The sequence below is a fragment of the Saimiri boliviensis genome, chromosome 4, assembly GCF_048565385.1.
Source record: "Saimiri boliviensis isolate mSaiBol1 chromosome 4, mSaiBol1.pri, whole genome shotgun sequence".
NCBI classification, from domain to species: Eukaryota; Metazoa; Chordata; class Mammalia; order Primates; family Cebidae; genus Saimiri; species Saimiri boliviensis.
Window position 1 is genome coordinate 82,039,540 of NC_133452.1, and position 14,298 is coordinate 82,053,837.

General features: G+C 36.0%; 1 long non-coding RNA gene across 1 annotated transcript in view; it reads left to right on the forward strand.

The window, feature by feature from the left end:
- The window catches only part of LOC141584145 (uncharacterized), a 269,907-nt gene extending 262,671 nt beyond the window's left edge, over nucleotides 1–7,236 (forward strand). The window contains exon 4 of the long non-coding RNA XR_012517088.1: nucleotides 7,148–7,236. This is a non-coding gene — a long non-coding RNA (uncharacterized LOC141584145). The remainder of the gene's footprint in view (nucleotides 1–7,147) is intronic.
- The last annotated feature ends 7,062 nt before the right edge of the window (nucleotides 7,237–14,298 follow it).

Genomic DNA, 14,298 nt, shown 5'->3' on the forward strand with positions numbered 1-14,298 from the left:
TAAACCACTAAATTTGTGATAATTTATTACAGCAACAATAGGAAACTAACATAAGCTCTGAGACTCATCTCTAAAATCTATCTTATTTAACTATTTGTTGGTTTACCTTTATTGCTGCTATTGTCTCTCCAAACTAAAATTAAAGTTATATAATGGAAGAGGCTATATCTCCATTGCCCACTGTTTTATTTCCAGGGTCAAGAACAAAGTCTGATGCAGAGTAGGTTTTAAGTAAATATTTGTTGAATCAGTGAGCAAATGAACACAGATTTCTATCCAGTGGGGTTATTGTGAAGACCAAACATGCAAAATGTCAATTGCAGACTATTTCAACAACTGAGCAGAAGTCATTCCTTCCATTCACCCTGTGATTTCCTCTTCTTTTTAAACTCATTCATTCCCTCTGTTGCCTTTCCGTGGGGTCTCCTTTATTCCTCTGCCCAGTTCTTCCTCCATCATTTGATGCCTTTTAACCTATTTCTTCCCTTAGGTTCTCTACCCTTAATTCTGTTATGAGATATCAACTGTCCTGCTTGGGGATCTAGGACTGACTGGATTATATAAATACAGAGACAGTCACTTCTGATTTAAGTGTATATCATACCTGCAGCTTTATGCCTTTGATTAAATTTCATATGTATCATTTTAATGGATTTTAATAAATAATTTTAATGAATGTTATATTCATTTACCTTAATTTGATTAGACTGTTGGTTATGACAGAAGTCTCCGGTTCTAAAATTGCAATTCTCCTGTCTCAGCCTCCCGAGTAGCTAGGATTACACATGCACACCACCACATCCAGCTAATTTTTTGTATTTTTAGTAGAGACAGGGTTTCACATTTGTCAGGTTGGTCTCAAACTCCTGACCTCAGGTGGTTCACCTACCTCAGCCTCCCTGCAATTACTCATATTAATCACAAAAATGCATCATAAGGTAGTGAGTAAGAGCATGTTTTCTTTTTGAAAGGTAGTCATGTCACATGTAATTTTAATCAAATTAGGCAGAGCAATTCCTCTGTAGCAAGACAGTACTGAAAAGCAAGTTTGTGACCCAGCTTCCTTTCTCTTGCAGCCTGCTGGATGACTCACACTGTCACATGCTCTGATTTACCAGGCACTGTTTATGAGTCTTTCTGGGGTACAGATTCTAACAAATACCATGCAAAAAATAAAAAAGTACATGTGTATCTAAAAGAGGCAGAGGGGAGAGAAAGTAAGCAAGGAAGCATACTGAGATGTATAATATAAACCTATCTGACAACAATACAAGGGGCTCTACCCTTTAAACCTATGGTTTGTGGTTTTAAAAATTCAACATGTGTTAAATGAAGTCATGCAGTCTTCCTGAGGAAAATTGTTGATTGAAGGAGGTGGCTGGCGTACTTCTACAATGCTTGTCATCATAGGTTTTTCTTGAAATGCAGATATAGGGGAGGGATTGGTGACAGAGGCTGGAGGTGAGAAGGTTGATTATGGTAAAGTCTTCATTAGGCAAGGAGTCCACAAGCCTCCTCCATGTCAAAATATCTCCTGCCCACATTCAAACAGACATTCACTTGGGTGAACAAGCTCCTAGTTCAATTTTTTGCTACCTAAATTTGTGAACATTCTCCTTTCTTGCAGATAGCAGTCTTAACAGATGTATTTGTACAAATGGGCTTGCTTAGCCCTCTCACATATATGTATGTGTATGTGTGCATATATATATATATATACAGTATATATATGTAGCGTATATTATATATGTGCATAGATAGACACATGTATAACTATATGAATACACACATACCAAAGAGCTCCTATTCTCTGCTGGACAGAGAAAATTACAAAAGTCAGGAGGAGTGTTCTTAGATAAATTCTTCTTGGGTGATTAATCCTAATATACATTTGTATCTTTATTAACTTCAATTATATAATAAAAGCAACATTTATGTAAATCAATGCACAAGGAATTATTTTAACGTTTTCTATATTTATCATTGTCTTTGCATGTGTTTCTTTTTTCAGCAAACCTTCATTGAGCCTCTATTATATGCCAAGCTCTATGCTGATTGCTGGAATTGTAGATATGAAAAAAAAAAAATCCCTGCCCTTCTAGAGTTCCTAGAACAATGGAAAAAGGAATATAAAACAGGCATATTGTACAATATTGTGGTAAGGGTTGCAACTGAAAAAAGGGAGATAAAATAGCAAAAGCCTAAAAAATAAGACTTTTGAAAATTAAGCTTTGACTATTTCATTTTACTTACCTGATCTAGAAAAAAGTACAATAAGATATTAAAGTAACTTTTAATTCTTGTATTCTGACACTTTATAATTGTGAAAGAATGATTTTTCTAGACATTTTAGTCAGTAGTGTCATACTTCCTGGGTTTTATTTACAAAATTTCTAGGTGAATCAATGATCTGTAGATAATCTACAGAGTAACAAGTTTCGATTTCTAGATAGATAAATGATCTGTAGTCAATCTACTGAGTAACAGGATTAGATTGAACAGCACTTTCAGGTCTTTCCCACATACTTTGTCATGGAAACTAGCCATGAAATCAAAGACTTTCAGAGTGTATATGTGGCGTGGGAGGTGGTGGGTAGTAGGGAGTCTGTGGATACTATTATTGTCCCCATATTACAGATGCCAGTAATAAAGCCAAGAGAAGTTTAAATAACTTTTCAAGAAATCACAAGTGTGGTAAGGCTGAGATGTGAGTCTAAGCAATCCAGATCCAGATACTGCTGTGGTAGATATCCCTCATGCTCTTTGAAGTAGAGGAGACCGGACTTAAAAAGCTCAGTAGTTTTAGCTTACTGCAAACTTAACATGAGTTGGCAAGTGGCCTATAAAACAGTTTTAAAAAATAGCTTTGCTAGTAAGAATATATCTATTTATATTAACAATCACTACAAACCAGTTACTCCAAAACTTGATGAACACATTATCAACATACACTTCTTATTTCACAGTTTTGTGGGTCAGGATTCTGGGTGCAGCTTTCTGGATCCTCTGGCTCATGGTATCTTACAGTCTGTGATCAAAGTGTCAGCTAGGGCAACAGAAGGCTCAAAGCTTGACTGGAGTTAGTTCACTTCCCAGCCGACTGACATACTTATTGGCAAGATTCCATTCCTCTAGTGCTCTTGGACTAAGGACCTTAGTCCTGATTAACTGTTGACCTGAGACATCAGTTCTTTTCCACAGGGGCCTTTTTATAGAGCTAATCGTAACAGGACATCTGGTATCCCTCAGAGCAAGGATTATGAAAGAGGCTGAAACATAGTGAGGGAGGTTGAGCAAGACAGAAGCCAGAGTGTTTTATTTTAATGTCATCTATTCTCAGAAGTGACATCTAATCACATTTACCATATTCTATTTGTATATGATAAATACAGTATACAAATGTATGGTAAATCTAATCATACTTACCATATTCTATTTGTATGTTTCTTAGTAGGCCCAAGAAACATACAGGGGAAGGTGACTATACAATGTCTTGAATACCCACAGGAACAGATCATGGGGCTCAATTTAGAGGCACCTACCACACTGTTACCAATGGCAGAAATTTACCTAAATTCATGACTTTGGGACAGCTGAAGTAATCAGTATGCCAAATATATAAGATGTATTTACATAAGATCTAGAGAAATAATGATAGATGTAGATCTACATATACACTGTCAGATGCATATATATATATATATATATATATATATATATATATATATACATACACACACACACACACACACATGTAAGAGGCTACAAAAAATAATTTGGTTATCTAGATCGAGGATCTTCACCATTTGAATTGCCACACAAACACTGCCATGTCAAGAAAGTTTGATATTTTTCTAGAAAAAACTTTATTCAGATAGAGAAAAGCTTTCATAAAGATTTCACAAGCCTCCTCTCAATTCAATCCTTCTCTCACAGTCATGAAAGCTGTAAGCAAATGGATACAAAAATTTGTTTACCTTGTCCATGGACAGTTTCCTGCTATTCCAAAAAAAGCTTTGACCAATCTCCTTTATATCCCATTAGATTAATCAAAAATTCTACATTGCCCATGGCTTCTCTGTGCTGGTGACCTGTTCCCTGCTTGGAGTCAGTGCCCAGTTCTACTTTTTTGCCTCAACACAATGAAAATGACTTCAGTGTGGTAACCTACACTTGACTTAGCTCCTGGGAGTACTGTTTAACATTCTGAACCTGAATAACAACCCCTACATATTGGTTTATGCTTTTTATTTTTAAATCAGGGCTAAGGGTTCAAGTTCTTCTCACTGATATTAAGAAAGTATCTGGGCTGGGCACAGTGGCTCATGCCTATAATCCCAGCACTTTGGAAGGCCGAGGCAGGCAGATCATGAGGTCAAGAGATCCACACCATCCTGGCCAACATGGTGAAACCCTGTCTCTAATAAATATACAAAAATTAGCTGGGCGTAGTGGCGAGCACCTGTAGTCCCAAGTATTCGGGAGGCTGAGGCAGGAGAATTGCTTGAACCCAGGAGGCAGAGATTGCAGCGAGCTGAGACTGTGCCACAGCACTCCAGCCTTGATGCCTGGCAACAGAGCAAGACTCTGTCAAAAAAAAAAAAAAAAAAAATCTATGTGAACAATATTACCACACATTTCATCATGATAGCTAATGAAGCCTGCTTTTGCTATACTATATAAATCTAAGCTATGCAACAGCCCTCCTATCATTAGCTTTTAAACATATGTGTGTAGTTAAATTTAGCTTCATGTACAGAGAGAACAGCTCATTGATTTAGAAACTGAGTTATGTAATTACCCTAATGGATAATTTTGGTACTAACATATTTCTTCAGAAATCCTCTATCATTTGTTGATATGAGAAGCTAAAATTTTCCTTCTGAGTTATATTGGCCTCATTTGTTTGAAATAAAATCAACTGAGTCCTGATTATAAACATAATCATAGGATCATACATAGGGTCACAGGATAATGGCATTTTAGACACACTTTTTAATTAGGCTAGGTTTTCTAAAGAGAAAAACACAAAAGTTTAAATAATCTATTCAAGCAATATTTATTGAGTGCCTACTGTGTGTCACGTAGCATGTTAAGCACTGAGAATACAGTGTGAAAAGACAGAAAATCTCGCAGAGATTGTATTTTTTAAATCAATTATCTCTTAAATATTGGGTGGCTATTTCAAAATATTCCAAAAATAAGGAATCCAACTCAAACTAGAGGGCATATGGCTTGTTGCCCATGCCTCCACTCAGCAGAAGAACTAATATTCATTTAGCATTTTAGTTCCAATGGATGATCGTGTGGGTAGGTTTTGGAGAGACTATAATAAACCTACATCAGGTTCCCTTCCCCATGAAGTTTATAAAAACTTTCTCTTGCTATCCTGTTGATAGCAAAGCCTAATACGTGTTTGGCAATATTCATTGTCTAAAGAGAAAAAATATACTATAATAAATTAATATATATCTTTTAATGTATTCAAATATATATATATGTATATGTATGTATGTGTGTGTGTGTGTGTGTGTGTGTGTATATATATATATATATATATATATATATTTATTTATTTATTTATATCCAGATGGAATTAATATTGTTTTGGTTAGGTAGGAATTAAAAAGCTATTCTAAAAAAGTCATAAGGAACTCTGGCTAAGGTGATCTATAGAATTATAGCCAGAATTTATTAAGCTAAAGGATCTATAAATGAGACTTTGTATGCTCTTACTGACATCATGAAAATTGTGTGTGAGATATTGTTAGCCCCATTTTATAAGCCATTTGTCAAACATAGTCATTATTAAAAATTAAGTTGCATAAACTTAATTGCATTAAAACAATACTCAATTGAACATACTACATTTTAATTTGTTCACTAAATTTTGCTATTATCTGTAACCTTGAGTTTATCTATGTTTATTGGGTTTTTATGGTAAAAATGCTATATAGTGGCGGCCACTCAGCAAAACTCTTCTCACTGCTGTGCTTAATGATGTCAAACATGGTAGGAACATTCATACCACCAAAATAAGCTAATGATATGAATCAGAGCCTTTCATTTTTCTGAGCTAGTTCTTAAACATATGCCAGCACACCACTGGATACTTAGAGAGTGCATTCCTTGCTCTGAGCCAGCAATTGATTTAAAGTGCTGTTGTTTTTTCTATAGAATAAATATAAGGCATCCAGAAACCTTACAAGTGAGATGACAACTCTTATTATTATACCTAATGACCTGCTCAAAGTTTTGATGTCACTTCCCTACAACTGTGTCTTTACTTGGCTAGATATTTTAGTATTCATGGAGAAATGTTTTCATCAGGGATACATTGAAATGAAAGTTGGTTCTAAGTCACTTTGAGATTTTTAATACCCTAGAAATAATGACTAAAAAAATACCAAGAAATGAAAATTGATTAGAAATGATGATATTGATTATCAAGGGAATATCATTTTGTTGCTTTAGCATCAGGAAGGGATCATAGGACATACACTCAGAACATTTTTTGTGTTGCCTCCTGGTACTGCTATGCATGGTGGAGTTAATGGAGACTACAATAACGCCATACAGGTGAAACTATCAAGGTGCATACCTTTCACTAAGGAAGGCTGGGTCACACCACCAGACAGAAAGCCTGAACCAGCTGAGTTTCTGGCTGAGGGCAAGGGAAACATGAATGAATAAAGTGTGGGGAAAAAGTTATAAATATGTAGAACATCATTACCAGTTGCAGAAAAGGAGACTGTAGTAGCTAATCATGTTTTTTTTTTTTTACTCTGTTATTCACATGTTGATATAATTTACCAGTTGTTTTTCTTCTCCTCTCCCACTTCCATTTGATAAAGTGATAAAAATGTATTAGTCCATATATTATAGGAATCAAGAAATAATTCCAGTCAGCCTAAAGGGACAATAAATATCACAAATGAGATTTTGGCTCTTCCCTTTTGGGAGACAGATCACAGCATATTTATTTGTAAGAGAAATGGTTGCTTTATATTAAGTGAGAGAATGTTGTAATTGTTTGGAAACTCAAATGTGGAAGAAGAATGTTGAGTAGCCAAAAACATGGACAGGAGTGGATATTATAAATTATTTCACTCAATACTTTAATACCTTCACTTTAATATCTTTCTAGGTTGTCTCCTGAACTAAAAATAACAGAAACAGAGGAAAAAGAGGAGGAGGAGCAAGTGGAGAAGGAGAGAGGCTGGAGGAAGAAGGAGACCTGATTCCTTGAAGGTAGGTTTCTAGCATGGCTTTGATTTTGCCAAGCAGATACAGCTTTGTAAGACTTGGAGGAAATGGCCAACATGAGAACGTCACTGTCCACAGTGCTGTTGGATCTTCTTGCAAGCATGTTAGTGGAAGGATCAGTTCTTTGAAGGTAGCACTAGAAAAGATTTCAATGTCCAGACTTTATGTCATAGACTTTGAAGTGTGTAAGGGTAGCAATAGGGCTTTTACCAGAATAGTTCTTTACTATAGTTGGGTATTTCTCCTAGTTATTACTTTTCCTGGCCATATAGCTATATATTTTCCTGGACTTCAAGGAAATTCTGTAAGCTACCTATATCTTTTAATAAACCCCTTGCCGTTTAAATTATCGAGAGAGGATTCTACTATCTGCAGCTATGATTTCTGACTGATACATTATTTGGACATGCCATCTCTATTAGTAATCTCAATTAGTCACTCACATATTATTTCTGCTATAGAAAAGACCAAATACAGTGAAATTAAGGGTGAGCCTTCTTAGATATTGGTCAAAGGAAATTCCACTAACATTTATCATAGCAGCACAGTTAGAGGACAACGTAGTATTCCACTATTTAGCACAACTCAGATAATCAACTATTTGAGAAAAGAGATCATGTCTTATTCATCTTTTTAATGTAATCTCTCAACATCAAATACTGTGTTGTATGGAACCTTAAAGCAGACTGTTCAGTGGAAGAGGGTACGCCACTCAATGCTCACTCCAAAGCCAGTGAATTCAAGGAGTTTATATTCTGGCTTTAGAGATTGTTTTCACTGTAATTCATAATATATCAAATAATCTCTTTCTGGCTCATGTGTTTCATCTGTAGATGTTGAATAGCAAAGCCTGACTACTACCTCTTAATAGTACCGTGAGTAACAATAATTATCAGAAATAGAAATTCCTAGGTATTTACTATGTGGCAGCTACTTTTTTAAGTATTTATAAATGTACTTGAGCTTTATAATCATCTTATGAACTACATATAACTATCCCCATTTTACAGATGAAGAAACTAAGGCAAGTCAAGATCTTATATATAAGATTCTAGAATTCAAATCTAGGCAGCCTGGGACCAGCATCTATGCTTTTCACTGCTCTTCTTTACTGTAAGCAAAATTTAAAAATTACCATATAGTACACCAGAGATAGAAGGCATAGAGTAATGCAGTGAAAGCAACATGGGAAATGCAGATCTTAATGGCTAGAAGCTATGAAGGCAGAATCAAATAATTTTGAAATAATTTTGGTAAAGCAATATTTGTTCTTTTAGGCTCTATGGATAGGAAGTCTAATTTTTTTTTTCTTACTGGTATGTGTATATTTTCTCATCTCTATATTAGAAGCTTGGAGTTGCATTTAGAGGTCCTATTAGGATTAAATGTGAGTATAATTCCTTAAAATGTTTGCATTTAGATAGGAAGATATATATGTGTATGTGTGTGTATATATATGGAACAACAGCAAGCTCCTGAAGGATAGCATTTATGTATTTTCTTAAAATAATTTTATTTTCAGTCCATGATACTTGGAACTTGATAAACAACAATATTTGTTAGCTTGTTAAGAGGATAAATATCAGTCACCATGTTACTATATGTTATAGGAATTTATAGGTGTAAGAACTTAACAACACCTGAAATAGCCAAGGTTTCAGGAACAAAGTAAAACTTTAGTCTTAAAGGCTGGCTAAGATCTTGATAAAGAAGGAAGAGAAGGTAGGGTATATCAGTTGAGGAAACAAAGTAAGTCAAACTATGGTGGTGGAATGAGTAATATAACTTTATAGAGCAGCTGCTTTGCTGTCCTGTGGGCAGCCCTTCATTCATGAGAAGGCCAGATGGGCAGCTGGATATCTGGCAAACCACATAGAGAGCTATTATGGTAGGCACATTGGTTTTTAAATGTTCTTTGGAGAAAATCAAGCCAATTCATCGCAGGTAACTTTTAAACCCCATTTACTGTTAATGATCAATTTTAGGCATTTATTTGTAAAAGTGAGAATTGCATGAAAAATTACTGTTGAGGCACTGTCAAGAAAAGTATTTTTTACTGTATTGTTTTTATTTTGTGAAGAAAGAATATGTGGAATATGCTAATGAAAAACATAATTGCCCTGCAGTTATTTTCCTCTCAAAGCTACGATGCTGCCAGGGAAATAAATTACTTCAGGAATCTGGATGATTAAATAGCAAGATAAAATGACTGTGGTAGCAGCTGATTTTGATACCTGATTATTCAAATATGGATTAGTTGCATCAGTCACATCAAAAACAGTGAATTACTTTTAGAAATAATTATAAATTGTCTTGGAAGAACTTTTCCCAGCAAATAATCTTGTTAATGGGTCATACTATTTTATCACCGTGTTAGTTTAACCCACTAACAAATATTTGTGACTCGACTAGAAATCTATACATTTTAAATTAAATTTTTGGAGTGATTAGGGCTGAGTTCAGAGATTATGGAGGAATGTGTCCCATCCCAACCCCTTCCTGATGTGATCACTGGTCTTGCAGAGGGTGCTTCCCCCACGTTTTCCAGAAGCTACTTGTGTTGGTGTCTCTGAGTGTTGCCATGCTATCCCTTTTCTCTCTCTTTCCTTCTATTTTCCTTCTTGTCTTAAATAAAGAGCTATGTTGAGTGAGGTTATATAAAGCTTCTATGATTTGAGGTGTCAGGAGAAAGAATAATTCTGAGACTTCGTTCTTAAAGATACTTCCTCATTTCTCAAGTACTTTCAGCTGGATTTATTTCCATTTCTCCAAAATTTAACCAGTAAGTCATGCTCTCTGGAATCCTCTTATCCTCAATCCACCAGAAACAAGAACATTCCAAATTTTGACCAGTTTTTTTGATTTTAAATAAACATGTATATATATATTTTTAATCAACTGACATGGTGGAGGTATTTCTGCAACCATAAATAGAGTATTGTCCAAATTAGAAAAGATAACTCCAATTAGTAAAATGAGAAATTTTTAGAATAGGTAAATATGCTTGTATATATGTGAAGGTAAAATCTGTTAATCTTTAGCAATTGCTTTATTTTGAATCATGAAACTTGGATAGGGCTGATTCACAGCTAAATAGGATGCACTAGAAAGTCCTACTTATTACAAAGGGATTCAATGAAGTTAAGAATTCATAAATTTAAAAATTTTGCTTATCACATAGAGCATGACATGAAGAAAGATGATCAGTTGTTTAACATCTCTACTGATGATAAATAAAGTGAGAGTTATGAAAAGTCAAAGCAAGTTGATCTAAATTATATATCAGAAATAATTTTTCAACAATGAAGTTTGTTATGTTTGATGTCACCAGTTGAGTATCTTTAGGAAAGAGACATATGTATTTGTGGTGTTTAATTATCATCTTCCATGATGACTGATTAATATTTACCTTGTTCCTCATAAAAACACAAAATATTGAGACAATTTTCAAGAAAAAAATAATAAAACAAGATACAAAAAGTAAAAACTCAGACATCAGGGAAGGAAAATTCAATTATTGCTTGTAAACACACCAAGAAAATTTTTTCTAAATAGCAATTTGATGAAAAGCAACCTGTTTATACCGAGTATCACATGATACAGCACATTTTGTGTAAAAGAAATCCCCACTAACTTCTGTGAGTTAGGTTGCCTCTGGAAGCAGGATACTGATTGTCCTGAGACTACCAACCAGGAATTGATGCTCACAGCATGCTCCTATCCTGTCAGTCAGGCTGCAACTGCAACTGAACCTGGCTAGATGAAATTCATTGGAAAGCAGTTGAAGACTACAGAAGGCTGACAAAGTTAATGAGAAGCTGAGGAATCAGGCCTGACTAGTGGAATGGATCAGAGGAGACTTGAGGATTTGGGCATCTGAAAGGACAGCAGTGGCCAGCAGCAGCCAGCAGCTAGTAGCAGTCTGGTCTGGCTCTGCCAGTGCCATTGTGATGAATGTGATGTCTCCTTACTCTCTGTTGTCACTTGCTTAAGATTTAGAGCCCTGGGAGGGATCATCTGATTTTCCATATTATGCTGTGCTTACTTCAAACTTGCTCTTTCTCCTAAATTAAATGACATCACTCTTTGGCTTAAGCCAAAAAACTCAGTCACCTTTGGCACTCCACCACCAATAATCTCAAATCCAGTGCATCAGCAAATCCTGTTTTTGCGAGCTCTATTTCAATATCTCTCCTGAATCCAACCACTTCTCAATAATCAGGATAGCCAAGATTCTATCCATGCACTTTTTATTGAATCCATTCATTACCCACCCTACCCTTATCTACCAAGATGTAATTTCTGCCATCTTGGCCAATTGGGTCATAAACTCATCTTAAAACCACTAAAGTGAATGAGAAAAAAGGTCAAATGACTTATTTGAGGTGGTTTATGTCCTCTACAGCAGAAGCCTTTGGGTCACAATTACATGGGACACAAGTACTCTTTTGCTCCAGGATCATTTTGAGAGGTCTATTTATTGCCCTTTTTACCAATAAAAATTTCAGTGAAAAATGCAGTCATATTAAAATCACCTATTTTCATTCAACACTCCCTCTCAACACAATCTATGTGTCATCAGCTTTTAAATTTGCGTCTAGTCTGTTTGTCTTCTCACCGCTAGACTCATATATCCACCTACCTATTTTTATTCCATCTGTAGATTTAATAATAATCTCAAACTTTACATGTTTGAAATCAACACTGATGTTTATTCCAAACCTGTGCATACCCCATTCTTCCCTACCCAGATAACTCTACAGTGAAGTTCAAAGTTGAAAACCCTACCCATGCTCAAAGTTTCCACTTCTTAGTTCATCATTTTAATATGAATAGAAAAACAAGAATTATGACACATGAAAGACAGGCTTATAACATGGAATAAGGACAAAACAACAGAAAAAAACTAGAGGAAACAGGAACTATAATTAAATAATAACAGGATGCTAAAATTTCCATAGAGCTATTGAAAATTAAAAGCATAATAAGAATAAAAATTTAAAAACATAATAAAAGAGCAAGGAGATAAAACTATCAACTTCTTTCTGAAAATGAGAAATAAGAGACATAAAGATAGAAAGTAGGAATGATATGAAAACCAAAGGAACAGTTTCAGGAGGTCTACAATCTAAATAATAAATTTTAAAAAGAGACAAAAAATGGAGCTGAGGAGCTATGAATAAAATAATTCAAGAAAATATCTAATAAATTTAGGGTATGTGTTTCCAGATTTAAAAAGGCTTACTGGTACAAATGATAGTGGATAAAAATATACACGCACAAATATCATTGTGAACTTTCAGAATGTTGGGACCAAAAGAAAGTTGTACAAGATTAAAAAAAAAAAAAAAAAAAACAGCAACAACAACAAAATAGTCATATGCAAATGATCAGGTATTAGAACAGATTTGAATTTCTTAAAGCAACATTAGAAGCAAGAAATAAAGCAATACTTTTAAAATTCTAGTAAAATTTACTTCCAAGCTATAATTCTATCAATAACCAAATTATCAATTAAATTGTTGAATAAGAGAAAATATTCAGACATTCAAAATCTCAAAAAAATATAGTTTTCTGTCATTGTACCTCTTCTCAAGGAGCTACTAGAACATATGTTCTACCAAAATCAGATATTAAAACACAAAAAGGAGAAAGAAATGGAGTATACCATGATAGATGAATACCTATGTGGACAATGAGAACAGATAAGAGTTGCGTGACTTAGAAAACACATGTGAAAGGCTGTTATTTTCAGGATTCCAGCTATCATTCCACCATCTTTTTAACCTGAGGATAGAGTGCCCAAGGGAGCTTGGCCCAGTTTCTTGGCTTGTTTTGATGTGTGTGGATGATGTTTTTGCTTTCTTTTCCATGTTCTGCTGCTTGGCTAAGTATACTCCCTCAAGAGGAGTTCACTTTGACCTGCACTTAGAGAACTAAATATAGTCTTTGGTGACTTAGAAGCATATAATACCTAGATGCCTACACCCCGTGGTAGGCCATATGCTTTCTAGGGTCCATTCATGACTGTTCTCACTGATTTTTCTGGACAATTATTCCGTAACTGTGCTTGGCTTACTTTCTCCTTGGATCCTTCCAAATGTCTATGTAAAAAAAAGGTGCAGATGCTGAGGCTGAAGATGGAAGAAGCTCAAGAAAGATGTATGGGATGCCTGAATGGTAGGGCTCGTTCCTGGCCCCAGTTCGCCTCTTGGGAAGGGGTGAGTGAAGGGACCAGGTGATTATCCAATCTTTTCATGAACCTCTGGGACCCTAGCTGCAGAGGACCGTACACTTGCCATGGACATTTGAGCTAGCAGAGATATCTCCCTGGAGATTAGACAGAGTCAGATCTACAGGAGATATATAGCCAGGGACCTTTGAGTGCAAGATTGCTTCAATGGATCCTTGCCATAAGCACCTATCCTTCCAGAGCTTCCCATCTCCCTCTGAGAGGTCTGGCCCAAGCTAATCACCAGATTGGGAGAAAGGAGAACCAAATTCCCAGCAGAACTGGGAAGCATCTGTCCTGCAGGCCCACCTGCTTCCTAGCTGTTCCTGCTTGGCCACCCTGCAGGAGCATGTACACATTGTAACCTCCACTGCCCAGCCTGTGTGCTTTGTTATATCTGACTGAGCAGTGGTAGCACAGGAACCCTTTGGGCCTCTTAATGCAGCAGAAATCCAACCCCAAAGGTCCAGAGAAGGGAGCCACAAGCAGGTCCTCATGCTGCAGGACTGTGGCTTGTATCTCAGGAGTGCTAAGTTAGGATCTGTGCCCAGCACTTGAGCAGGAGAGGAGCCCACAATCTCAGAAAACTGACAGGGGTGAGTCACAAAGGTTTGCCGACTGGTATGGGATCTATGTGTGCCTCCCTCCACAGAACTGACCCTTGCCACACCTCTGCCCAAGGGAACCTTGTGGACTATAAGACCTAACAATAGCAACAACAACAAATTGTGGGCCTCTGATCAAATGTGGCTCCCCAAAGACCCAGAAGTGAACCTGGTAAGGAGGCCATTCCTCTCCTC